Here is a 27525-nt window from a genome sequence, read left to right on the forward strand (position 1 = left end):
CTAAAGCCATGGCAGAAGAACATAAGTTGTGAAGATTTCATGGAAATTTATTTGTTCCCCAAATTAATACTTTTATAATTTCTTACACCTGTCTTTACTGTAACCTCTCAAAATAAATTGTTGATGATTTCATGGACACTTATCACTTTCCCAATCAATACCCTTGGGATTTCCTATGCCTGTCTTTACTTTAATCTGTTAATCCTGTCATCTTCGTAAGCTGAGGAGGATGAATGTTGCCTCAGGACCCTGTGATGATTGCGTTAACTGCACAAATTGTTTGTAGAGCATGTGTGTTTGAACAATATGAAATCTGGGCATCTTGAAAAAAGAACAGGATAACAGCAATGTTCAGGGAACAAGAGAGATAAGACTTCTGGTTGCCAGTGAGCCAGAAGGAGCAGAGCCATATTTCTCTTCTTTCAAAGGCAAATAGGAGAAATATCACTAAATTCTTTTTCGCAGCAAGGAACATCCCTGAGAAAGAGAATGTGCCCCTGACGGTAGGCCTCTGAATGGCCCCTGCGGGGGTGACCACCTTTTATGGTCAAAGCCAAAGGGATGAAATAAGCCTGGGTCTCCTTTAGCACTCCCAGGCTTACTAGGGCAGGAAATTCCCAACTAATAAATTTTGGTCAGACAGGTTGTCTGCTCTCAAACCCTGTCTCCTGATAAGATGTTATCAATGACAATGCATGCCCGAAACTTCATTAGAAATTTTAATTTTGCCCCATCCTATTGTCCTGTGATCTCACCCCACCTCCATTTGCTTTGTGATATTTTATTACCTTGTGAAGTATGTGATCTCTTTGACCAACACCCTATTCATGCACTCCCTTTCCTTTTGAAAATCACTAAAAAAAACTTGCTGGTTTTATGGCTCGGGGAGCATCATGATAGAAGGATGGTCAGGTGCGTATAAGACAGCAGACTTCTGGTTTAAAAGTAAAGATTATACTTAGGGGAAGGCACAGATGTCTTCAATTTACTTTGAAATACCCAAAGAAAGCATAATAGATGAATGGATGTACAGATAAAAATGATGAAGCAAGTACAATACAAACGTAAGAGTGCAATCTAGGTGGTATATAAGTGTTGGCTAGAATTGTTTCAACTTTTCTATATGTTAGAAAAGTTTCCTGATAACATGCTGCCTCTGCCTGTACCATTTTTCTCCTTAGCAGGCTGACAGCTCTGACAGTCCGGCCGCCGGACCTGCCTAATGAATGTGCATGCGCTTGTCTGAGAGCATGAGGCCTTATGGCGAGTTCTGGCTAGGTTTGAAATGAATGTCAGCGTTGCGTAGAGACAAGTCCCTGCATCTTGACAGAGAAGGAGTCCTCCATGGAGGTTCGTCAGTGGTGGATTCTTGCCTGTCTTATCTGTGGCATCCACGCAATAGTCCCACGATCCTAGGACAGAGCAGACATGAGCCAGCCTGAAGAAATGTCAAGAACAGCCCCGGGAATTGTGAAATTCCTAAGGATCCAAAAGTATCTGCAAGATTCCTCAGGTCTGCCTAGACTTTGTAGTGGGGAATCTTTTTGAAACTTGCCCCACTGCAATTTCTAGGTACAGCATGCCTGTTTTCATGGGGGTTGTTCTCTCTCAGGTAGGTCTTCTTGCAGAACCACACAGCCTCAGGAGCTGCCGGTTGTATGTTTCTGTAAGAGTGTTGGGAGTGATGGAGGTCTAAGTGTGTGTGTGGGTGGCATTGTATGTGTTTGGGGGGGTGGGGGGAAGAGGGGGTTGTGCCTGTAAGTAGAGTAGACTTAAAGGAATGTGGCTAACACACTTCAACCCTTTTATTTTCATTTTATTTATTTTATTTTATTTTATTTGAATTTCCCAACCTTTTGGTGGCTTTGGCTGTGGGGCTGCAGGTTCTTTATTTTTCTGTGAATTATTAATCTGCTGTGAAGTGGGAAGCTGGCCAAGACCTGTCAGCATCCAAATCATCTCCCCCTGAGACAAAGCAACCCTTCTAGAAAGAAGAGTAGCACACCACACCAAAAAAACAGTCATTTCCCAGTGTTTCATTTTCCTGTGGCCAACCCCAGAAGAAAAATACTAACAGTCCTGTCCACGGTACCCCTTGAATTTACGTCAAATTCGGTTCCCAGCTGAGCAGGTGTTTCAAAACATGAGAGGGCAATCCTCCTTTGTCTTGGGATTCCATTCTGGGACATAGAGTGTGAGCAGTAATAAGATCAGATAGGGGTGAGGATATAATCTTGTGAGGGCTGGATGGGGTCCCCCAACTTCACCTACATAAAAATGAAGACAGATAACAAATAAGGTGCTTCCAACTCCATCCTCACTTTCCCTTAACTGCACAAGCAGACCACACCATGGCCTAGTGTTCATGTGAGAGTACTCCAACGTGCAAGGAACATTTGAAGAGCAAACTGGGGCCAACCTGGTAAACTCCAAATTTGATGGCTTTGATACCTGGAACCAAATGGGATTGGAGTGGATTGATGCTAGGTATGATGTGGCCTCCACACTTGCCTCTTTTTTTCCTGACTTCCATATTCCTGGTCAGCCTAGGGTTCCCTGTGTCTGATTCAAGGACTTGCACACTAAACTCTTCCCAGTTCACGGAGAATGACCCTCATGGAAATCCATTGCATAAATGTTTCCTTCCAAACACTGTCACATTTTAATGACTGGGAAGCTTTGATATTTTTAATATTGTCAAGTCTCATTTCAGCTGCCAGCAAGGATACTCTCATTCTCCCACTTCTACTAGAGGGTTGGTGGTTACTTTATTATGAGAAGTAAGCATCTGTGTCTGGCTTTTTCCTGGTAAACTAGCCTCTCTTTCATTTCATCTGCACAGGCTTCTTATGGTGAAGGGGCTCTTTCATTGGGATGTTGCAGGATAAGACTGTTTCTAGCTACAAATTATGTAGTTGATGCAGATTTCAGAGAGCAAAAGCTATTTTGGGTAAGCTGGCTGTGCACTAGATTAGGGGTGGTTCTCTCGTTGTAGGATTGAGGTTGTTTGCACTTTGCAGGCGGTTGTTTGCAAAGTTCAAAGACAGGAATCTTTGAACATTGCTTGGCCTCAAACACAAGGCATCTTGTTCACTCAAGTGAACTTTGATTTTTCTTTGCTTTCATAGGGAATCCACAGTGACCCTCAACAGCACTACTGGACACCCTTTTCAGGTTTGCCATCACCACAGACAGCCTCTGAGACACTGTCTCACCTCATCTGCACTAGTGAGATGCCAGTCTAAGATGTGAGAACACTGCTCCACCGTGGACTTGCCTTTGTCATGGTTCCTGCCTTTCCCAGATAGCCCTGCAAGTCCCAGGATGAAGGGAGAAAGTGAGGTCATGAGCACGGCCATCTTTTGCTGACACCTCTCTGGGATCTCCGGTATGATCTCTCACCCAAAGAATCCTCAACAACACAGCAGACTATGTTCCAATCCCCAAATGATCTGATTCTTCCACACAGTCTCTTTTGGGCGTGGAATCAGAAGAGCATTTTCCAGAGACCACCTCAAAATCTCCAAACACTTCCTCCACCAGTGGGACCCATCCATGTACACGACCTGAAGGGACCCTGAGGTCGAGATTTCTAGGGTCCCACAGTGGGTTTTCACAGACAGCCTTTTTCCCAACATCATGCCAGCTTGGCCTGTACCACTTTCCTCTGCTTGCCTTCTTCAGGAATGTGTATGCACTAGTCTCAGGTCACCAGGCCTGATTTTGAGCTCTGGCTAGCTTCACAATGAATGCCACAGCTTAGCAGAGGAGACCTCCGTGGAGGTGCTTAGGTGGTGGATTCTCACCTGTCTTCTATGTGGCTTCCAAGGGATATTCTCATTATCCGAGGAGAGGACAGAAGTGAGCCAGCCTGAAGAAATGTCAAGCACAGCCCCAGGAATAAGCCATGAAATCTGTAAGCATCCAAAAATCTCTGCAGGATTCTTCAGGTCTGCCTAGACGATGTAGGGGTGAGTCTTTCTGAACCTTGTCCCACTGTGATTTGTAGGTACAGCCCACCTGTGTTTTCTGGGGTTGCTGTATCCAAGTTGTGGCTTCCTGCAGAACCATGCTGGGAGTGTTGCGAGTGTCAGATGCCTGCGTGTGTGTGTGGCATTGTGTGTTTGTGTGTGTGTGCATGTGTGTGCCTGTAAGTGGAGTTGGCTTAAAGGAATGTGGATAACTCACTTCAGTGCTTTTTTTTTTTTATTTGAGTCTCCCAACCTTTTAGTGGCCTGTGTGTGGCTCTGCGTGGGCTGTGGAGCTGAATGTTATTTGTTTTTCTGTGGATCATTAATCTGCAGTGAATTAGGAGGACTGCCAAGATGCACTAATGGACAAATAATCTCCACCTAAAACAAACAGACAAACAAACAAAACAAACAAACAAAAAGGCCACTCTTCTAGAAAGAAGAAGAGCACACCACACCAAAAAACAAAACAAAACAAACAAACAAACAAAAAAGCCAGACATTTCCCAAGGTTTCATTGTCCTGCGGCCAAACCAGGCTGAGGCATTAGCAGTCCTGTCTGCGGAGCCCCTTGAATTTACCTCGAATTCAGTTTCCAGCTGAGCAGGTGTTTCAAGTTGTGAGGGGGCAATCATCATCTTGGGATTTCATTCTGGGAAATAGAGTGTGAGCAGAAATAAGGTAAGACAGGGGTGAAGATACAACCTGGTGAGGGGTGGATTGGGTCCTGCAACTTCACGTGTGAAAAAAAAAAAAAAGAAAAAAAAAAGAAATGAAGAAAGATGAAACAGAAGGTGCTTCCAGCTCCATCCCCACATTCCCTTAATTACACAAGCAGTCCACATCTTGGCTCAGTGTTTGGGTGTGAGTACTACAACGTGCAAGCAACATTTGGAGTCAAATTGAGGCCATCCTGGCAAATTCCCCATTTGAGGACTTTCGTACCTGGAGACAAATGGGAATATAATGTGTTGATGCTACCAGGGATGTTGCCTCCAGACTTGCCTCTTCTTTTCTTTACTTCCATGTTCCTCATTGGCCTGGTTTCCTATGTCTGGCTCAATGACTTCCACACTTAACATTTCCCACTTCACAGACAATATGCCTGATGGGAATCCATTGTGTGAGTGCTTTCTTCTTAACACTCTCATGTTTTAATGACTGGGCTGGTTTGACACTTTTAAAACCATAAATTCTTGCTACAGACACAAACAAGGAAACTCTAGCTTTCTCACTTCTATTGGATGGCTGCATAATTCCTGTAGGATGAGAAGCAGGCAGCCATGTCTGGCTTTTGCCTGGCAATCTAGCCCCTGTTTTATTTTGTCTACATGGCCTTCTCATTGTGGAGGGGTTCTTCCTTTAGGACTGGATAGGACTGCCTCTCATCACAGATTATTCAGCTGACAGGGACTGCAGAGAGCAAAAGGGATTTTGGGTAGGCTGGTTGCACTCCAGGTTCTGGGTCATTCTCTGTGGTTGCTGAGGTTGTTTTTACTTTGCAGGAGGCTATTGGTCCTCTGATAGGAATCATCGAACATTGCTTGGACTACAGTATAAGGCAGCTCATTCTCTCAGGCAAGCCTTGATTTCTCTTTGCTTTCATAGGAAATCCTCGGTGCCACTCAACAGCACTCCTGGACACTCTTTTCAAATTTGCCATCACCACAGATGGCCTCTAAGACACTGTCTCAACTTCATTTGCACTTGTCAGATGCCACTCCAAGGTTTGAGAACACTGCTCCACCTTGGACTTGACTTTGTCATGATTCCTGCCTTTCACAGAGAGCCCCTGAGAGATCCAGGATGAAGGGAGGCAGTGAGGTCAAGAGCCTGGCCATATTTTGATGACACCAGCCTCTGGAGTTTCAGGTATGATTCTATCACCCAAAGAACCCTCAGCAACACATCAGACTATATTCCAATTCCCATGGACTGGATTTTTGCATGTAGCCTCTTTCAAGAATGGAGTCAGAAAAGTAGTTATCAGTGACAACCTTACAGTCATGAAATGCCTCGACCTCTAGCATGACCTGACCAAGGAGATGACCCGAAGGGACCCTAAGTTCAAGACTGTCAGGGTCTCCCAGGGGATTTTCACAGGCAGCCTTTTTCCCGATACCTGGCAGGCTCTGCCGGTACCATTTTCCTCTGCATAGACAGGCTGACGCTTCTGACAGACTTGTGCCAGAGCCTCCATCACAAATTAGCCTGTGCTAGTCTTAGGGCAGTGGGCCTGAACTGTGAGCTCTGGTTAGCATCACAATAAATGCCTCCATTCCCTAACCACAAGTGCTTATGGCTTGGCTGAGAAGGAGACCTCCGTGGAGGTGTGTGGGCTGTGGTATCTCACCTGTCTTCTCTGTGGGATTCACAGGATAGTCCCATGATTGTAAGAGAGGTCAGACGTGAGCCAGCCTGAAGAAACCTCAGGCAGAGCCCGAGGAATAAATCAAAAAATCCTTAAGGATCTAAAAAGATTTGCATGATGCTTCAGGCCTGCCTAGACTTTGTGGTGGTGAGTCTTTTCAAAACCTGCCCCACTGTGATTTATAGGTACAGCCTGCCTGTGTTCCCGAAGATACTGTCTCCCAGGTAGGGCTGTCTGCAGAACCACACAGTCTCAGAAGCTACTGGACTGTGTGTTTTTGTGGGAGTGTTGCGATTGTTGGGCATTTGCCTCTGTGGGTGGCTTTCTGTGTGTATGTGTCTATGTCTGTATGCCCGTAAGTGGAGTCTGCTTTAAAAAAAGTGACAAATGCACTGCAGCACTTCTCTTCTTTTCTTTTTTTTTTTTTTTTAATTCTTCCAAATTTTGGTGGGCTCACTCTGTGGCTCTGCTTGGGCTGTAGAGCTCTGTGTTTTTTATTCTTCTATGGATCATGAATTTATAGTGAATTGGGGGCTTGACTGAGACCTGCTGGGGTTCATATCACCTCCCTCTGCAAAGGAAGCCACTCTTCTAGAAAGAAGAGGAGCACACCACACCCATGAACAAACATCTGGTGTTTCCTTATCCTTCAGTCAACCCAAGGAGAGATACTAGCATTCCTTTCCACAGGACCCATTGAATTTATGTCAAATTTGGTTATCAGCCAAGTAGGAGCTTCACATCATGAGGGGGCACTCTGTCATCTTCATTCTGGCACAGAGAGTTTGAGCAGTAATAAGGTCAGTTACGGGTGTGGATACAATCTGGTGAGGGGTAGATGGGGTTCCACACCTTTACCTGAAAAAAGTTGAAAACAGATGACACAGAAGGTACATCCAACTGCATCCCTCCATTCTCTTAACTGCACAGGCAGTCCACACCATGGCCCATTGTTAAGGTGGAAGTACTCCAGCATGCAGGGAACATTTGGAGTGCAAACTGGGGCCATCCTGGCAAACTTCCAATTGAGGGCTTTCATACCTGAAGCCAAATGAAAGTGAGATGGATAGATGCTGGCTGGGATGTGATCCCCACAGTTGCCTCTTTTTTTCCTGATTTTCATGATCCTCATCCTGGATTTGGCTCAACATCTTCTACACTAAACATTTCCTAGTTCACAGAAGATGACCCTCATGAGAATGATTGTGTGTTTCCTTGTAAACACTGTCACGTTTTAATGACTGTGCAGCTGAGATATTTTAAAACCATATATTCCCGTTAAAGCCATCAACAAAAAAAAAAACTATTGTTCTTCTACTTCTATATGGGGACTGCATGATTCCTGTAGGATGAAAAGCAGGTAGCCATATCTGGCTTTTGCCTGGTAATCTAGGCTCTGTTTCATTGCACCTGAACATCCTTTCTCACTGTGGAGTGGGTGTTTCGTTGAGCTGTTGCTGTATGAGACTGTCTCTCACCACAGTGATTAGCTGCCAGGGATTTCAGGGAGCAAGACACTTCAGGTTGGCTGCACTCCAGGTTGTGGGTCATGGTCTTGTTTTGGGACTGAAGTTTTTTGCATTTTGTGGGTGGCTTTTGGGTCCCCTGAAAGAAGTCTTTCAGCATTGCTTGAACTTCAGCATGAGTCAGCTGATTCTCTTATGCGAACCTTGATTTTCCTTTGCTTTCATGGAAGGTACACATTGTCCCTAAATAGCATTACTGAACACCATTTTCAGGCCTACAATTGCAACAAACTGCTTCTGAGACACTGTCTGAACCTCATCTGTACCCAAGAGAGGCCAGTTTGAGGTGTGAGAACACTGCTTCACCATAGATTTGCCTTGTCCTGGTTCCTGCCTTTTCCAGAGAGCACCTGTGTGACACAGGATGAAGGCAGGCAGTGAAGTCCAGGGCAGCCATCTTTCAATGACACTTGCCTCTGCAGTCTTAGGTATGATTCCATCACCCAGAGATCTCTGAACAACTCACTAGACTATATTCCAATTGCCATGGGACCTGTTTCCTGCTCACAGCCTCTTTCAGGAATGGAATTAGAAGTGCAGTTTCTAGCAACCGGGTTACAGTCTCGAATCGGCTCCACCTCTAGCAAAACCCGATGCCCGAGGAAGATGGCCCGAGGAAGACCTAAGGTCGAGACTTTTAGGGTCTCTCAGTGGGTTATCTCAGGCAGCAGTTTTCCCAACACCAGGCTGGCTCTGCCTACACCATTTTTCTCTGCTTAGGCAGGCTGATAGCTCTGACAGCTGGACCCCCAAACCTGTGACATGAATGCAAATGCACTAGTGTCCTGTCACCAGGCCAGAGCTGTGAGCTCTGCCTAGCAACAAGTCCCTGAGACTTGGCAAAGAAGGAAATCTCCGTGGATGTGCATTTGCAGTGCACTTTCACCTGTCTTCTCTGTTGGATACACAGGATATTCCCATTATTTTAGGAGAGGGCATATGTGAGCCATCATGAAGAAAGATCAAACATAGCCCCAGGAATAATCCACAAAATCCTAAAGATCCAAAAGAATCTGCAGGACGCCTCAGGCCTGCTTAGATGTCGTAGGGGTGAGTCTTTTCGAAACTTGTCCCACTGTGATTTATTGGTATAGCCCTCCTTTGTTGCCCAGGGTTGTTCTCTCCCAGGTGAGGATTCTTGCAGAACCATGCAGCCTCAGAACCTGCAGAACTGTAGTTTCTGTGGATGTGTTGTAAGTTTGGATGTCTGCGTGTATGTCGCTAGTGTGTGTGTGTGTGTGTGTGTGCGCGCGCATTTAAGTGGAGTCTGTGTAAATGAATTAGGCTAATGCACTGCAGCGCTTTTTATTTTTTCTCTCCCAATCTTTTGGTGTCCTGTCTGTGTGGCTCTGCTTGTGCTATGGGACCTTGTGTTCTTTATTTTTCTGTGGATCAAGAATCCACAGTGATTTGGGAGGCTGGCTGTGATCGTCATGGTCCAAATCTCCTACACCTGCAAAGAAAAAGTCACTCTACTAGAAAGAAGAGGAGCACACCTCACCCAATAATAGACATCTCTGAATGTTTCATTGTCCTGTGGCCAAGTAAAGGAGAGACACTAGCAGTCCTGTTGGCAGTGCCCCTTGTATTTACCTCTAATTCAGTTTGCAGTAGAGCAGGTGCTTCGTGTCATGAGGGGGCACTTCTCAATCATCTTGGGATTTTATCCTGGGACATAGTGTGAGCATCAATAAGGTCAGATAGGAGTGAGGATACAATCTGGTGAGGTTTGGATGCGGACCCACACCTTCACCTGCAAAAAAGATGAAGACTAATGGCACAGAAGTTACTTCCAACAGTATCACTGCATTCCCCTAATTGAACAAGCCATCCACATCATGGCCTGGAGATCAAGTGGGAGTACTTCTACGTGCAGGGAACATTGGGAGTGCATACTTGGGCATCCTGGCAAACTCAAAATTTCAGGGCTGTCATATCCAGAACTAAATGGGTATGGGATGAATTGATGCTGGGAGAGATGTGACCTTCACACTTGCCTCCTCTTCTCCTGACTTCCATTTTCCCCATTGGCCTAGGGTTTTCTGGGTCTGTCTAAATGTCTACCAAAATAAATTTTCCAGTTTATAGAGGATGACCCTCATTTTGATCCATTGCATGAGTGTTTCCTTCTAAACACTGTCACGTTTTAATGACTGGGCAGCTTTGCTACTTTTAAAACTGTAAATATCCATTATAGCTGCCAACAAGGAAACTGTTATTCTCCCACTTCTTCCAGAGGGCCTCAAGATGCCTGTAGGATGAGAAGCAGGCAGCCGTGAATGGCATTGCCAGGTAATCTAGCCTCTGTTTCAATTCATCTGCATGTCCTTTCTCACTGTGGAGGGACTATTTCATTGGGTTGTTGCTGCATGGCACTGCCTCTCACCCCAGATATTTTGGCTGCCAGGAATTTCAGGGAGGAAAAGAGACTTTGTGTAGGCTGACTGAACTCCATGTTGTGGGCCATTGTCTCATTGTGGGGGCTGAGGTTGTTTGCATTTTACAGGCAGCTTTGTGTCCTCTGAAAAGAATTATTGGACATTGCATGGACTCCAGCACAAAGCATCTCATTCTGTCAAGCGAGCCTTGATTTTTCTTTGCTTTCATGGGGAATCCACAGTGATAACAGCACTACTAGACACTGTTTTCAGGCTTGCCATTACCACAGACAGTCGCTGATACACTGTCTCAACTTCAGGCGCACCAGTGAGTTGCCAGTCCAAGGAGTGAGAACACTGCTTACCTTGGGCTTGCCTTCATCATGGTTCATGTCTTTCCTAGAGAGCTCCTGCAAGGCCCACAGTGAAGAGAGGCAGTGAGGGCAAGAGCCCAACCATCTTTTGCTGACACCTCTGGGGTCTCAGGTATGATTCTATCACTCAAAGAACCTCAACAACACAACAGACTATATTCCAATTCCCAATGGACCTGATTCTTGCACACAGCTTCTTTCAAGAATGGAGTTAGAAGTGCAGTTTCCAGCGACCTCTTCAAAGTCTCAAAAAGCCTTCTACTTCAGTGAAACCCCACCATGGAGACAGCAAGAAGGGGCACTGAGGTTGAAATATTTAGGTCCTGCAGAGGGTTTTTGCAGGTAGCCTTTCTTCTGATACCAGACTGACTCTGCTTGTACCAGTTTGCTCTGTTTAGGGTGACTGACAGCTCTGACCACTTGGTGCTTAAGCCTGCCACATGAATGTGCATGCGCTAGTCTCAGAACACCAGGACTGCCTGTGAGCTCTGTTTAGCCACACAGTGAATTTAACCGTTGCCTAGTGACCAGTCCCTGCAGATTGGTGGAGAAAAGGACGTCCGTGGAGGTCCGTCAGCAGTGGACTCTTGCCTGTCTTCTCTGTTGGATCCACGGGACAGTCCCATGATCCTAGGGGAGGGCAGCCAGCAGCCAGCCTGAAGAAACATCAAGCAGAGTGCCAGGAAGAATCCAAAATGTCTCTAATGTCCCAAAATAATCTTCAGGATTCCTCAGGCCTGCCTAAGAATTCTCAGTCTTGCCTAGACATTGTAGGAGTGAGTCCTTTTGAAACGTGCCACACTGTGATTTCCAGGAACAGCCTGCCTGTGTTCTCCGGGTTGCTCTCCCCCAGGTGGTACTTACTGCAGAACTACACAGCCTCAGTAAATGCTGAGATACCTGTTTATGTTGAATTGTTGAGAGTGTTGGATGTCTGTGTGTGTGTTGGATGTGTGTGTGTGTGTGTGTGTCTGTGTGACTGTAGGTGGAGTCTGCTTAAAGGAATGTGGCTAAAGCACTTCAGCGCTTGGTTTTTTTGAGTCACACAACCTTTTGGTGGCCTGTGTGTCTGTGCTTGAGCTGTGGGTATCTGTGTTCTCCACCTTTCTGTGGATCATACATCCTCACTGAACTGGCAGGTGGGCTGAGACCTGCTGGCTTACAAATCACTTCCCTCCTCAAAAAAACAAGCAAACAAACAAAAGACATTCTTCTAGAAGAGAAGCACAATACACCAGAAAACAGAGTGTCTCATTGTCTTTCAGCAAATGCAAGAAGAGAGACATTAGCAGTCATATCCACAGGGCTCCTTGTATTTACCTCAAATTCGGTTCACAGGAGAGCAGTTACTTCAAGTCATGAGGGTACACTCCTCCATCGTGTTGGGATTTCATCCTGGGACTTAGAGTGTGAGCAGCAATAAGATAAGATAGCGGTTAGGATACAATCGGGTGAAGGTTGGATGGGGTGCTGCAACTTCATCTACAAAAAAAAAAGAAGGCAAATGACACAGAAGGTGCTTCCAACTCCATTGCCACATTCTTTTAATTGCACAAGCAGTCCACACCATGGTTCTGTGTTCAGATGGGAGTACCCCAACCAGCAAGGAACATTTGAACTGCAAATTAAGGCTATTTTAGCAAACTGACAATTTGAGGGCTTTCATACCTGTAGCCAAATGGGAGTGGAATGGATTGATGCTGGGTGTGATGTGGCTTCAGACATGGCCTCTTATTCTCCTAACTTCCATATTCCTGATTGGCCTAGGATTTCCTGCACCTGGCTTAACGACTTCCACACTAATCGTTTCCCAGTCACAGAGAATCCATTGTGTGAGTGTTTCCTTCTAAACACTGTCATGTTTTAATTACTGGGCTGCTTTGGTACTTTCAAAATCATAAATTCCTGTTACATCCACTAACAAGGAAAATCTTATTCTCAAGCTTTTATCGGTGGGCTGCATGATTCCTGCAGGATGAGAAACAGGCAGCCATGTTTGGCTTTTGCCTGGTAATCTAGCCTCTATTTCATTTCACCTGCATGGGATTTTCATTGTGCATGGGCTCTTTCATTGGGCTGTTGCTGAATAAAGCTGTCTCTTGCCACAGATTATTTAGCTGCCAGGGATTCCAGAGAGCAAAAGGGACTTCTGGTATGCCATCTACACTCCAGGTTGTGGGTCACTGTCTCCTTGTAAAGGTTGAGATTGTTTGCACTTTGCAAACTTTGAGGCTTTTGGGACCTCTGACAGAAATCAGTGAACATTGATTAGTCTGCAGAACAAGGCAGCTCATTCTCTCAGGCAAGTTTTGATTTTTCTTTGCTGTCATGGGGAATCCACAGTGCTCCTCATCAGCAGTACTGGGCACCCTTTTCATGCTTGCCATCAACACAGATGACCTCTGAGACACTGTATCAACCTCATCTGCACCCATGAGAGGTAAATCCAAGGTGTGACAAAAGTGCTCCACCATGGACTTGCCTTTGTCATGGTTCCTGCCTTTTCCAGAGAGCTTCTGCAAGGCCCACAATGAAGAGAGGCAGTGAGGAAAAGAGCCCAACCATCTTTCTCTGATGCCTGCTTCTGAGGTCTCAGGTATGATTCTATCACACAAAGAACCCTCAACAACCCACCAGACTACATTTCATTTGATTCTTGCAACAAGCCTCTTTCAGCAATGGATTCAGAAGATCAATCTGCAGAGACCACCTCACAGAATCGAAATGCCTTCTCCTCCAGTGGGACCTGACCACAGCAATGGCATGTCCCTGAGTTCAAGACTTTCAGGGTTTTGCAGTGGGTTTTGGCAGGTAGCCTTTTTCACAATACCAGGTCGCTTCTCCATGTACCATTTTTCCCCTGCTCAAGCAGGCTGACAGCTCTGACAGCCTGGTGCCTGAGCCTGCCTCACGAATGCATAGGCACTAGTCTTAGGGTCCCAGGCCTGATTGTGACCTCCAGTTAGCATCACAGCGTATGTCACAGCTGCCTAGGGACAAGTCTAGTGGCTTGGTGGAGAAAGAGAAGAAGGTGCGTCAGCGGTAGACTGTTGCCTCTCTTCTCAGTGGGATACACGGGATATTGACATGAATCTAAGAGAGGGCAGATGTGAATCAGCCTGAAGAAATATGAAGCATAGTCCCAGGAATAAATTGTGAAATCCCTAAGGATCCAAAAGGATCTACAGTATTCCTCAGGTGTGCCAAGTTTTTATAGGGGTGAGTCTTTTTGAAATTTGCTCCACTGAGATTTCTAGGTACGGCCCAACTGTGTTGGTTGCTCTCTCCCAGGTATGGTTTCCTACAGAATCACACAGCCTCAGGAGCTGCTGGACTGTGTGTTTCTGTTGAATTGTTGCTAGTGTTGGATGTCTGCGTGTGAGTGTTGCACTGTGTGTTTGTGAGTGCTTGTGTGTGTGTTTGCCAGTAAGTACAGACTTCTTAAAGGAACATGGCTAATGCACTTCACAGCATTTCTTTTTTTTTCTGAGTCTCCAAACCTTTTGGTGGCCTGTCTGTGTGGCTTTGCTTGGGCTGTGGGGCTCCGTGTTCTTTACCTTTCCCTGGATCTTAATCCACAGTGAACTAAGAGGCAGGCCAAGACCCTGGTTTTGAAATCACCTCACCCTGGGGAAAAAAAAAAGAAAAAGCCATTCTTCTAGAAAGAAGAGGAGCCCACCACAAGAAAAAAACAGACATCTCCCAGTGTTTCATTATCCTGTAGCCAACTCATGGAGAAATACAGTCCTGTAGGAGGTGTCCCTTGAATTTACCTTGAATTCAGTTCCCAGGAGAGCAGGAGTTTGACATCATGAGGGGACATTTCTCCATCATCTTGGGATTTCATCCTGGGACATAGAGTGTGAGACTCAATAAGTTCTGAAAGGGGTGAAGATACAGAGTGATGAAGGGCAGATGGGTTCCTGCAACTTTAACTGCAAAAAGATTGAAGGCAGGTGTCACAGAAGGTGCTTCCAACTCCATCCCTGCTTTCCATTAATTATACAAGCTGTCCACACCACGGCCCAGTGTTCAGGTGAGAGTATTTCAACATGAAAGGAACATTTAGAGTGCAAATTGGGGCCATCCTGACACACTTCTCATTTGAGGGCTTTCATATCCAGCTCCAAATGGGAATAGAATGGATTGCTGTTGGGCGGGATGTGACCTCCACACTCGCCTCCTCTTTTCCTGACTTCCATGTTTCTCCACGACCTAGGATTTCCTGGCTATAGCTCAAAGACTTCCACAGAAAATGTTTCCCAGTTCACGGAGAATGACCCTCGTGGGAATCCATTGTGTGAGAGTCTCCTAAACACTGTCAGGTTTAATGGCTGGACAAATTTCATACTTTTAAAATCGTAAATTCCCGTTACATCCGCCAGCAAGGAAACTCTTGTTCTCCCACTTCTGTCAGAGGGCTGCATGATTTCTGCAGGATGAGAAACAGACAGCCATGTCTGGTTTTTACCTCGTAATCTTTTTCACTTCATCTGCATGGCCTTTTCATTGTGGAGGGGCTCTTTCATTGGGCTGTTGCTGCTTGGGACTGCCTCTCTCCATAGATTATTTAGCTTCCAGAAATTTCAGAGAGCTAAAGAGATTTTGGTTAAGTCAGCTGCCCTCCATGTTGTGGCTTGTTGTCTTGTTGTGGGACTGAGGTTGCTTGCACTTTGCAGATTTTTGGGTCCTCTGACAGGAGTAATTGAACATTGCTTGTACTCCACCATAAGGCAGTTCTTTCAGGTAAGCTTTGATTTTTCTTTGCTTTCAAAGGGAATACACAGTGCCCATCAACAACACTACTGGACACCTTTCAGACTTTACACCACCACAGGCGTCCTCTGAGATACTTTCTCAACCTCATCTGCACCCACAAGAAGCTAGTCTGAGGTGTAAGGACACTGCTCCACCTTGGACTTGCCTATGTCGTGGTTTCTGCCTTTCCCAGAGGGCCCCTGTGAGGCTCAGGATGAAGGGCAACAGTGAGGTCAAGAGTCTGACCGTCTTTCACTGGCATCCACCTCTGGGGTCTCAGTCATGTTTCTATAACCCAAAGAACCCTCATAAACATACCAGACTATATTGCAATCCCCATGGGACCCGATTCTTGCACAGCCTCTTTGGAGAATAAAGTCAGAAGGACAGTTTCCAGCAACCACCTCCCAGTCTCAAAATGCCTCCTCCTCCAGGGAGACCCAACCACAGAGATGGCCCAAAGGGGCCCTAAGGTCGAGAATTTTTGTGCCCCACAGTGGGTAGTCACAGGAAGCCTTTATTGCAACACCATGCTGGTTCTGCCTGCACTATTTTCCTGTGCTTAGGCAGGCTGACAGTTCTGAGACCCAGGCATCCTTGCCTGTCTCACGAATGAACATGTGCTAGACTCAGGGAACCAGGCCTGATTATGAGCCCTGGCTTGCATCAGAACAAATGTCACCATTGCCTAACTACAAGTTCCCATGGCTTGGCATCAAAGGAGACCTCCATATAGGTGCAACGGCATTGGGCTCTTGGGTCTTTTCTATTGGTTTCACCAGATAGTCCCGTGATCCCAAAGGAGGGCTGATGTGAGCCAGACTGAAGAAATCTCAAGCACAACCCCAGGAATAAATTGTGAAATCCCTAATAATCCAAAGGATCTATAGGATTCCTTAGGCCTGCTTAGACGTTGTAGAGGTGAGTCTTTTTGAAACTTACCCCACTGTGATTTCCAGATACAGCCCACCTGTGTTCTGTGGGTTTGCCCTCTCTGAAGTGGTGTTTCCCGCAGAACCACGCATGTTCTCCTCAGGAGCTGCTGGGCTGTGTGTTTCTGTGGGAGACTTGTGAGTGTTGGATGTTTGCCTGTGTGTGTGTGTGTTTCTGTGTGTGTGTGTGTGTGTGTATGCCTGTAAGTGGAATCTGTTTAAAGGAATAAGGCTAACACATTTAAATGCTTTGTTTTTCTTTTTTGAGTCTCCCAACATAGTGGTGTCCTGTCTGTGTGGCTCTGCCTGGTCTGTGGGGCTTTGTTTTCTTTATTTTTCTGTAGCTCATGAATCCGCAGTGAATTGGGAGATGTGCCATGACCCCTTGGCTTTCAAATCACCTCTGCCTGAAAAAAAAAAAAAAAAAAAAAAAAAGGCCACACTTCCAGGAAGAGGGCCCACCACACCAAAAGGCTGACATCTCCCAGTGTTTCATGTTCTGTAGCCAACCCAGGGAGAGACACTACCACTGTTTTCCACAGAGAAACACACAAAGCCACACACACATGCAGACATCCAACACAACACTCCCACAGAAAAACACAACCCAGCATCTCCTGGGGCTGTGTGGTCCTGCAAGAAGCTTCACTTGGAAGAGAGAAACCCTGGGGAACCCGTGTGGTCTGTACCTAGAAAACACAGTGGAGCAGTTTCAGACACCCCTACAACATCTAGGTAGGTCTGAGGCATCCTGCAGATCCTTTTGGACCCTTAGAGATTTTACAGTTAATTCCTGCATCTCTTCTTGAGGTTTCCTCAGGCTGACTCACCTCGGCTTTCTCTTACGATCATGGGATTAACCTGAGGATCCCACAAAGAAGAAAAGTGAGAGTCCACTGCTGACCCACCTCCACGACGGTTTCCTTCTCCATCTTGCAGGGACTTGTCTCTAGGCAAAAGTGGCAGTCATTGTGATGCCAGCCAGGGCTCACAGCTCAGGTCTCCTGCCCCAAGACTAGCACATGTGCATTCCCAAGGCAAGGTTGGGTGCCCAGCTGTCCGAGATTTCAGCCTGCCTAAACAAAGGAAAATGGTACAGGCAGAGCTGGCCTGGTATCAGAAAAAAAAGCTGACTGTGATAACCCACTGTGGGACACTAAAAGTCTTGATCTTATAGCTCCCTCAGGTCCTCTCCCTGGTCTGGTCTGGCTGAAGGAAGACACATTTTGAGACTGTGAGGTGGATGCTGGAAACTGCTTTTCTAACTCCATGCCTGAAATAGGCTGTGTGTAAGAATCAGGCCCCACTGAGAGGTGAAACTGGCTGGGCTTCTGGGTCCGGTGGTGACTTGGAGAACTTTTCTGTCTAACTAAAGGATTGTAAACACACCAATCAGCACTCTAAAAATGGACCCGTTGACACTCTGTAAAATGGACCAATCAGTGCTCTGTAAAATGGACTAATCAGCAGAACATGGGTGGATGGGGCCAAATAAGGGACAAAACCTGGTCACCAGCCAGCAGCAGCAACCCCCTCAGTGCCCCCTCCACCCGCCCCATGCTGTGGAAGCTTTGTTCTTTCCCTCTTCACAATAAATCTTGCTGCTACTCACTCTTTGGGTCTGAACTACCTTTATGAGTGGGAACTCTGACTGCGTAGGTCTGTGGCTTCACTCCTAAAGTAAGTGAGACCACGAACCCACGGGGAGGAACAGACAACTCCAGAGATGTCACCTTTAAGAACTGTAACACTCACTGTGATGGTCTGCAGTTTCACTCCTGAGGTCAATGAGACCACGAACCCACCAGAGGAATAAACAACTCTGGAAGTGCCACCTTCAATAGCTGTAACACTCACTGGGAAAGTCTGCAGCCTCATTCCTGAAGTCAAGAGAGACTACGAACCCACTGGAAGGAAGAAATCCCACACACATTTGAACATCTGAAGGAACAAACTCTGGACACACCATCTTTGAGAACTATAACACTCATGGCAAGGGTCTGCAGCTTCATTCTTGAAGTCAGTGAGACCAAGAACCCACCAGAATGAACAAATTCTGGACACACTATGGGGATTGGAATATAATCTGGTGAGTTTCTGTGGGTCTTTGGGTGATGGAGTCATACCTGAGACCCCAGAGACCAATGTCTGCAAAAGATGGCCAGGCTCTTGACCTCACTCCCTCCCTTCATCCTGGCCTCATAGGGGTTCTTGGAGAAAGGTTAGAACCATGACAAAAAGTAGGTCCAAGTTGGAACAGTGTTCTCACACCTCGAACTGGCCTCTCATGGGTGCAAATGAGGTTGAGACAGTGTCTCAGAGGCTGTCTTTGGCAACTGCTAGCCTGGAATGGTGTGTCCAGTAGTGCTGTTGAGGGTCAATGTGGACCCCCCATGAAAGCAAAGTCAAAACTTGCCTGAGAGAATGACCTGACTAGTGCTGGAGATGCAGCAATGTTCAAAGGTTTGTGTCAGAAGACCCAAAAGCCTCTGGCAAAGTGCAAACAAACTCATCCCCAAAATGAGACCATAACCCACAACCTGGAACATAGCCAGCCTACCCAGCTTTTTGGCTCCCTGAAATTCCTGGCAGCTGAAAGATGTGTGATGATAGGCAATCCCATCTGGCAAGAGCACAATGAAAGATCCACTCAGTAATGAGAAGACCATGGAGATAAAAGTGAAACAGAGGCTACATTACCAAGCAAAAGCCAAACACAGCTGCCTGCTTCTCATCCTACAGAAATCATGCAGCCCTCAAGAGTTTCCTTGTTGGTGGCTGTCACAACAGTTTGCAGTTTTAAGTTATCAATGCTGCCCAGTCATTAAAAAGTGACACGGTTTAGAAGGAAACACTCATGCAATGGATTCCCATCAGGGTTGTCCTCCAAAAACTGGGAAAGGTTTAGTGTGGAAGCCATTGGATGAGATCCAGGAAACCCTAGGTCAATGAAGAACATGAAAGTTAAGAAAAGAAGAGGCCAGTTTGGAGGCCACACCCCTCCCAGCATTAATCAATTCCATTCCCACTTGGCTATGGGTATTAAAGCCATAAATTGGGAGTTTGCCAGGATGGGCCCAATTTGCACTGCAAATGTTCCCTGAGCATTGATTACTTCCAACTGAACAACAGGTCATGGTGTGGACTGCTTGTGCAATTAACAGAATAGGGGAATGGGGTTGGAAGCACCTTGTGTTTCATCAGTCTCTCTCTCTCTCTCTCTCTCTCTCTCTCTCTCTCTCTCTCTCTCTCTATATATATATATATATATATATATATATATATATATATCTTGCAGTTCAAGTTGTGGTACCCCATTCACTCCTCACTAGATTGTATCCTCACCCATCTCTGATCTTATTGCTGCTCACATTCTATGTCCCAGGATGAAATCCCAAGACGTTGGAGGAGTGCCCCCTTTGACCTGAAGCACGTGTTCATCTGGGAACAGAATTAGAGGTAAATTCAAGAGGTCCTGCAGACAGGACTGCTAGTGTCTCTCACTGTGTTGACCACAGGACAATGAAACACTGGGAGATGTTTGTTTTTTGGTGTGGTGTGTTCCTCTTCTTTCTAGAAGAGTGTTTTGTTGTTGTTTTTTTCATTTTGTTTTGTTTTGTTTGCAGGGGGAGGTAATTTGGATGCTGGCGGGTCTCCACCTGCCTCCCAATACACTGTGGATTCATGATCCACAGAAAATAAACACAGAGCCCTGCAGCCCAATCAGAGCCACACAGACAAGCCACCAAAAGGTTGGGAGACTCAAAGAAGCGCCGAAGTGTGTTAGCCACATTCCTTTAAGCAGACTCCATCTGCAGGCACACACACATACACACAAGGACACAATTCCACACAAAGACATGCAGAAATCCTACACTCACAACAATCCCACAGAAACACACATCCCAGCAGCTTCTGAGGCTGTGTGTTTCTGTAGGGAGCTCCACCTGGGAGAGAGCAACACCAGAGAACACAGGCAGACTATACCTAAAAATATCAGGGGGGCAAATTTCATAAAGACTCACCCCTAATACAAGTAGGCAGGCCTGAGGAATCCTGCAGATGCTTTTGAATGGTTAAGGTTTATTCAGTTTATTCCTGCTTGATGTTTCTTCAGGCTGGCTCACATCTCTCCTCTCCTAGGATCATGGGATTTTTCCGTGCATCCCACAGAGAAGACAGGCAAGAGTCTACCACTGCACTTCCACAGAGGTCCCTTTCTCTACAATCTGCAGGCGCTTGTCTCTTGACAAAGGCGACATTCATTGTGACACTTGCCAGAACTCAAATGTGCTCTGAGTCTAGCTCATGCACATTTGTGAGGCAGACTCTGGCATCTGGCTGTCAGAGCTGTCAGCCTGACTAAGCAGAGGAAAATGCTACAGACAGAGCTGGTCTAGTATCAGGAGAAAGGATGCCTGTGAAAACCCACTGTGAGACCCTAAACGCCTCAAACTCAGGACCCCTTTGGGTTGTCTCTGTAGTCAGGTCCCACTAGAGGAGGAGGCGTTTCAAGATTTTGAGGTGGTCACTTGAAACTGCTCTTCTGACTCCATTCCTGAAAGAGGCTGTATGCAAGAATTGGGTCCCATGGAGACTGGAATATATTCTGTTGTATTGTTCATGGCTCTTTGAGTGATAGAATTATACCTGAAACCCCAGAGGCAGGCATCAGTGAAAGATACCTGAGCTTGATCTGATGGCCTCCCTTCATCATAGGCCTTGCAGGGGCTCTCTAGAAAAGGCAGAAACCACAAAAGAGGCAAGTCTAAGGTGAATCAGTTCTCTCACACCTTGGACTGGCCTCTCATTGGTGCAGATGAGGTTAAGACAGTGTCTCAGAGTCTGTGTGTGGTGATACCAAGCCTGAAATGCATGTCCAGCAGTGCTGTTAAGGGGCATTGTGTATTTTCCTTGAAGGTGAAGTAAAAACAAGGCTTTTCTGAGAGAATGAGCTGCCTTGTGCTGGAGTCCAAGCAATGTTCAATGATTCCTATCAGAGGACTCAACCCCTAAAATGAGACCGTGGACCAAAACCTGGAGCACAGTGAGCCTACTCGAAGTCCCTTTTGCTCTCTGAAACCCTGAAAAGCTATACAATCTGTGGTGAGAGGCATTCCCACCCGCAACATCTCAATGAATGAGCACCTCCACAAGGAGACAGCCATGCAGATTTAATGAAACAGAGCCTAGATTACCATATAAAACCACACACGGTTGCCTGCTTCCCCTATAGGAATCATGCAGGCCTCTGATAGAAGTGGGAGAACAAGAGTTTCCTTCTTGGCAGTGGTAATGGGAATTTATGGTTTTAAAAGTATCAAAACTGCCTAATCATTAAAATGTCACAGTGTTTAGAAGAAAACACTCATGCTATGGATTCTACTAAGGGTCATTCTCCATGAACCAGGAATTGGTTAGTGTTGAACTCATTGAGCCAGACCTAGGAAACCCTAAGCCAATGAGGTACATGGAAGTCATGAAAATAAGAGGCAAGTATGAAGACCACATCCAACCCAGCATCAATCCTTTCCACACCCATTTGGCTCTGGGTACGAAAGCCCTCAAGTCAGGAGTTTGCCAGGATATTCTCAATTTGTGCTCCAAATGTTCCTTGCACGTTGAAGTACTCCCACCTGAATGCTGGGCCATAGGGTGGACTGCTTGTGCAATTAAGGAATGTGGGCATAAAGTTGGAAGTACCTTCTGTGTCATCTGTATCTTTTTGCAGTTGAAGTTGTGGGACCCCTTCCACTTCTCAAAGGCTTATATCCTCACCTCTGTCTGACCTTATTTCTGCTGACACTTTATGTCCCGGGATGAAATCCCAAGATGAGAGAGGAGTGCCACCTAACAATGTGAATCACCAGCTCTGCTGGGAATACAATGCAAGATAAATATAGGGGTCCTGTGGACCAGATTGCTGGTGTCTCTCCCTGGGTTGGCCGCAGGAAAATGGAACACTTGGAAATATCTGTTTTTTTGGTATGTTGTTCTCCTCTTCTTTCTAGAAGAGTGGGCAGGTCTCAGCCCACCTGCGAATTCACTGAGGATTCATGATTCACAGAAAAGTAAAGAACACGGAGCCACACAGACAGGCCACCAAAAGGTTAGTAAACTAAAAAAAAGAAGCGCTGAAGTTCGTTAGTCACACACTTACCGGACCACACACACATACACAGACACACAATACCACACACACAGGCAGACATCCAACACTTGCAACAGTCCCAGAAAGACACACAGTCCAGCAGTTCCTGAGGCCGTGGGGTTATGCAGGAAGCTCCATCTGAGAGAAAGCAACCCCAAGGAAAAGGGATGGGCTGTACCTAAAAATCACAATAAGGCAAGTTTCAAAAAGACTCACACTTCCAACATCTAGGCAAGACTTAGGAATCATGCAGATTGCTTTCTGATACTTAGGGATTTGGCAGTGTATTCCAGGGCCTTACTTGATGTTTCTTCAGGCTGGCTCACATCTGCCCTCTCCTAGGATTATGGGACTATCCTGTGGATCTCAATGAATCCCACAGATACGATAGGCAAGAAACCACAGCTGACAAACCTCCATGGAGGTTTCCTCCTTGGCGGTCTTCTCTGCCAAGCCTCAGGGACTTGTTGCTAGGCAGCAGTGACATTCACTGTGACTCAAGACAGTGTTCACACACAGACCTGGTGCCCTGAGACTACTCATGCAGATTTGTGAGGCAGGATTGGGTGACCTGCTGTGAGAGCGTTCAGCCTGCCTAAGCAGAGGAAAATGGTACAGTCAGAACTGGCCTGCTATCAAGAAAAATGCTGCCTGTGAAAAACCATGGCGAGTTCATGAAAGCCTCAACCTCAGGGCCCATTTGGGCCATCTCTGTAGTCACATCCTAATGGAGGAGGGTCACTGTGAGGTGGTCACTAGAAACTGCTCTTCAAACTCCATTCCCAAAAGAGAACCTTTGTGTGTACAAGAATCCAGTCCCATGGTGATTGGAATATAGTCTGATGTGTTGTTGAGGGTTCTTTGGGTGATAGAATCATACCTGAGACCCCAGAGATGTCAGCAAAGATGACCAGGTTATTGGCCTCACTTCCTCCCTTCATCCTGGGCCTTGCAGGGGTTCTCTGAGAAAGGCAGGAACCATGACAAAGGCAAGTCAAAGGCTGAACCATGTTCTCACACCTTGGAGTGACCTTTTACAGCTGAAGCTGAGGTTGAGACTTTGTCTCAGAAGTCATCTTTGATGATAGCAAGCCTGAAAAGTATGTGCAGTAGAGCTGTTGAAGAACATTGTGGATTGCCCATAAAAGCAAAAAGAAAGGAAAAAAAATCAAGGATCACCTGAGAGAGCAAACTACATTGAGCTAGAGTCCAAGCAATGCTTAATGCTTCCTGCCAGAAGATCCAAAAGCCTTCTGCAAATTACAAACAACTTCAGCCCCTACAATAAGGAGTTTGTACAACCACCCAAAACCTGGAGTGCAGCCAGACTCCTCAAAGTCCCTTTTGCTCTTTGAAATCCCTGGTAGCAAAATAATATTTGGTGAGAGGCAGTCCCATCCAGCCACAGTCCAGTGAAAAAACCCCTCCTCAATGTAGAAACAATACAGATGAAAAAAATCAGAGGCTAGACTACCAGGCAAAGCCAGACAGGGCTGCCCTACTTCTCATCCTACAGTAATCATGCAGAATGTTGACAGAAGGGAAAGAACAAGAGTTTCCTTGTTTGTGGCTGTAATGGGAATTTATGATTTTAAAAGTATCAAAGCTGCCCAGTCATTAAATCGTGACAGTGTTCAGAAGGAAATACTCATGCAGAGGATTCCCATTAGCGTCGTTCTCCATGAACTGGGAAATATTTATCATGGAAATCATTGAGCCAGAAACACGAAACCCTATGCTGACCAAAAATGTGGAAATCAGGGAAACAAGAGGCAAGTATGGAGGCCACATCCCACCCAGCAAGAATCCATTTCATTCCCATTTGACTTTGGGTATGAAAGCCCTAAATAAGGAGTTTGCCTGGTTGGCCCCAATTTGCACTCCAAATGTTTCTTGCACATTAGAGTACATTCACCTGAACACTGGGACATGGTTGGACTGCTTGTGAAATTAAGGGACTGTTGGGTTGGAGTTGGAAGCACCTTTTGTGTCATCTGTCTTCATTTTTTCTTTTGCAGGTGAAGTTGTGGGATCACAACCACTTCTCACAAGATTGTATCCTCACCCCTATTTGATATTACTATGGTTCACACTCTATGTTCCAAAATGAAAATCCAAAATGATGTGAAGCATCTGCTCAGTGGGGACCCAAATTTGAGGTAAATTCAAGGGCCCTATGGATAGGACTGCTAATGTGTCTCCCTGCTTGGCCAGAGGACAATTAAACACTCAAAATCTGGTTTTTTGGTGTGGTATGCTTCCCTTTTTTCTAAAAGAGTGGCTTTTTTTTTGAGGGGGGAGGTGATTTTGATGCCAGTAGTTCTCTGCCTGCCTCCCAATTCACTGTGGATTTATGATCCACAGAAAACTAAAGAACACAGAGCCACACAGCCCAAGCAGCACTGCACATACAGGCCACAATATGTTGGGAAACTCAAAAAAAACAAGTGCTGAAATGCGTTAGCCAAATTCCTTAAGAATACTCTGTTGTAGGAAGTCAGGGACCCCAAACGTAGGGACTGGCTGAAGCCACAGCAGAAGAACATAAATTTTGAATATTTCATGGACATTTATCACTTCCCCAATCAATACTCTTATAATTTCCTACGCCTGTCTTTACTTTAATCTCTTAATCCCATCATCTTCATAAACTGAGGATGCATGCCACCCCATGATCCTGTGATGACTGCACAAATTGTTTGTAGAGCATGTATGTTTAAACAATATGAAATCTGGGCATCCAAAAGGAACAGGATGGCTGTGATTTTCAGGGAACAAGGGAGATAACCATTGGACCTGACTGCCTGCATGGCCAGACAGAACAGAGTCATACTTCTCTTCTTACAAAAGTAACTAGGAGAAATATTGCTGAGTTCTTTTTCTCAGCAAGGAACAGCCCTGAGAAAGAGAATGCATTCTCAGTGGGAGGTCTCTAAAATGATTGCTCTGGGAGTGTCTGTCTTATGAGGTTGCAGATAAGGGATTAAGGGATGAAATAATCCCCAGTCTCCTGTAACACCCCTAGGCTTATTAGGATTAGGAAATTCCTGCCTACTAAATTTTAGTCAGACTGGTGGTCTGCTCTCAAACCCTGTCTCCTGCTAAGATGTTATCAATGATGTGTGCCCAGTGGGATATGAAAATTCATGAGCATTTCTAATTTCACCCTGCTCCTGTGATCTCACTTTGCCCTCATTTGCCTTGTGATATTTTATTGCCCATGAAACATGTGATCTCTGTGACCCACACCCTATTGGTACACCCTTTTGAAATCCATAATAAAACCTTGCTGGTTTTGCGGCTCAGGGGACATCAAGGAACTTGCCAACATGCGATATCTCCCTCAGACACCCACCTTTAAAATTCCCCTCTTTTGGGTGGCACCAAGATGGCCAAATAGGAACAGCTCCTGCCTCCAGTTCCCAGCGTAAGTGACACAGAAGACAGGTGATTCCTACATTTTCATCTGAGGTACGGGGTTCATCTCACTGGAGTGTGTCAAACAGGAGGTGCAGGACAGTGGATGCAGACCAACGAGTGAGACTCAAAGCAGAGCAATGTATCGCCTCACCTGGGAAGTGCAAGGGGGAAGGTAATTCCCTTTCCTAGCCAAGGGAAACTGAGACACACAACACTTGGAAAATCAGGTCACTCCCACCCTAATACTGCACTTTACCAGGGGTCTTAGCAAATGGCACACCCAGAGATGATATTCCATGCCTGGATCAGAGGGTCCCATGCCCATGGAACCTCTCTCATTGCTAGCACAGCAGTCTGAGACCTAACTGCAAGGTGGTAGCAAGGCTGGGGGAGGGACTCCCGCAATTGCTGAGGCTTAAGTAGGTAAACAAAGCGGCTGGGAAGTTCGTACTGGGTGGAGCCCCTCACAGCTCAAGGAGGCCTGCCTCTCTGTAGATTCCACTTCTGGGGACAGGGAATAGCCAAAAAAATGCAGCAGAAACCTCTGCAGATGTAAATGTTCCTGTCTGACAGCTTTGAAGAGAGTAGTGGTTCTCCCAGCATGGAGTTTGAGATCTGATAATGGACAGACTGCCTGCTCAAGTGGGTCCCTAACCCCTGAGTAGCCTAACTGAGAGACATCCACCACTAGGGGCAGACAGACACCTCACACCTCACATGACCAGGTACACTTCTGAGACAAAGCTACCAGAGGAACAATCAGACAGCAATATTCTCTGTTCGGCAATATTCACTCTTCTGCAGCCTCTACTGCTGATACCCAGGCAAACAGGGTCTAGGAGTGGACCTCAAGCAAGCTCCAACAGACCTGCAGCTGAGGGTCCTGATTGTTAGAAGGAAAACTAGCAAACAGATAGGACAGTCACACCAAAATCCCATCAGCACATCACCATCATCAAAGACCAAAGGCAGATAAAACCACAAAGATGGGGAAAAAGCAATGCATAAAAGCTGAAAATTCTAAAAATCAGAGTGCCTCTCCCCTTCCAAAGCAACGCAGCTCCTCTCCAGCATTGGAACAAAGCTGGATGGGGAATGACTTTGATGAGTTGAGAGAAGACTTAAGATGAACAAACTTCTCCAAGCTACAAGAGGAACTATGAACCAAGTGCAAAGAAACTAAAAACCTTGAAAAAAGATTTGACTAATGGCTAATTAGAATAACCAATGTAGAGAAGTCCTTAAATGACTTGATAGAGCTGAAAACCATGACGAGAACTTTTGGTGTTTTAGACATGAAGTCCTGGACAAAATGACACTTATTTCATAGGCATATAATATGGATTAAATGATAATAACCAAGCCTGGCATATAATGAGTGCTCACTAAATAGGAGCTGCTGTCATTATACATATCCTATATATCAGTGTCATTTAAAACCACTGCAGCCCCCAGAATAATTTATTCTTGTGATTGACCCAGATAATGATCAACAGCCAATCAACATAAAGAAACTAATAATGTGTGAATTCTGGGTTTGAGCAAAGACATGTACCACCTTTTACACCAAATTCTAATTTATGTTGATGTAGACTAGGTATCCCAGAGCTTAATCCATCATGACAAAAAAAGGAAAGGGAAGGG

This window comes from Macaca thibetana, chromosome Y (assembly GCF_024542745.1).
Source record: "Macaca thibetana thibetana isolate TM-01 chromosome Y, ASM2454274v1, whole genome shotgun sequence".
Taxonomy (NCBI): domain Eukaryota; kingdom Metazoa; phylum Chordata; class Mammalia; order Primates; family Cercopithecidae; genus Macaca; species Macaca thibetana.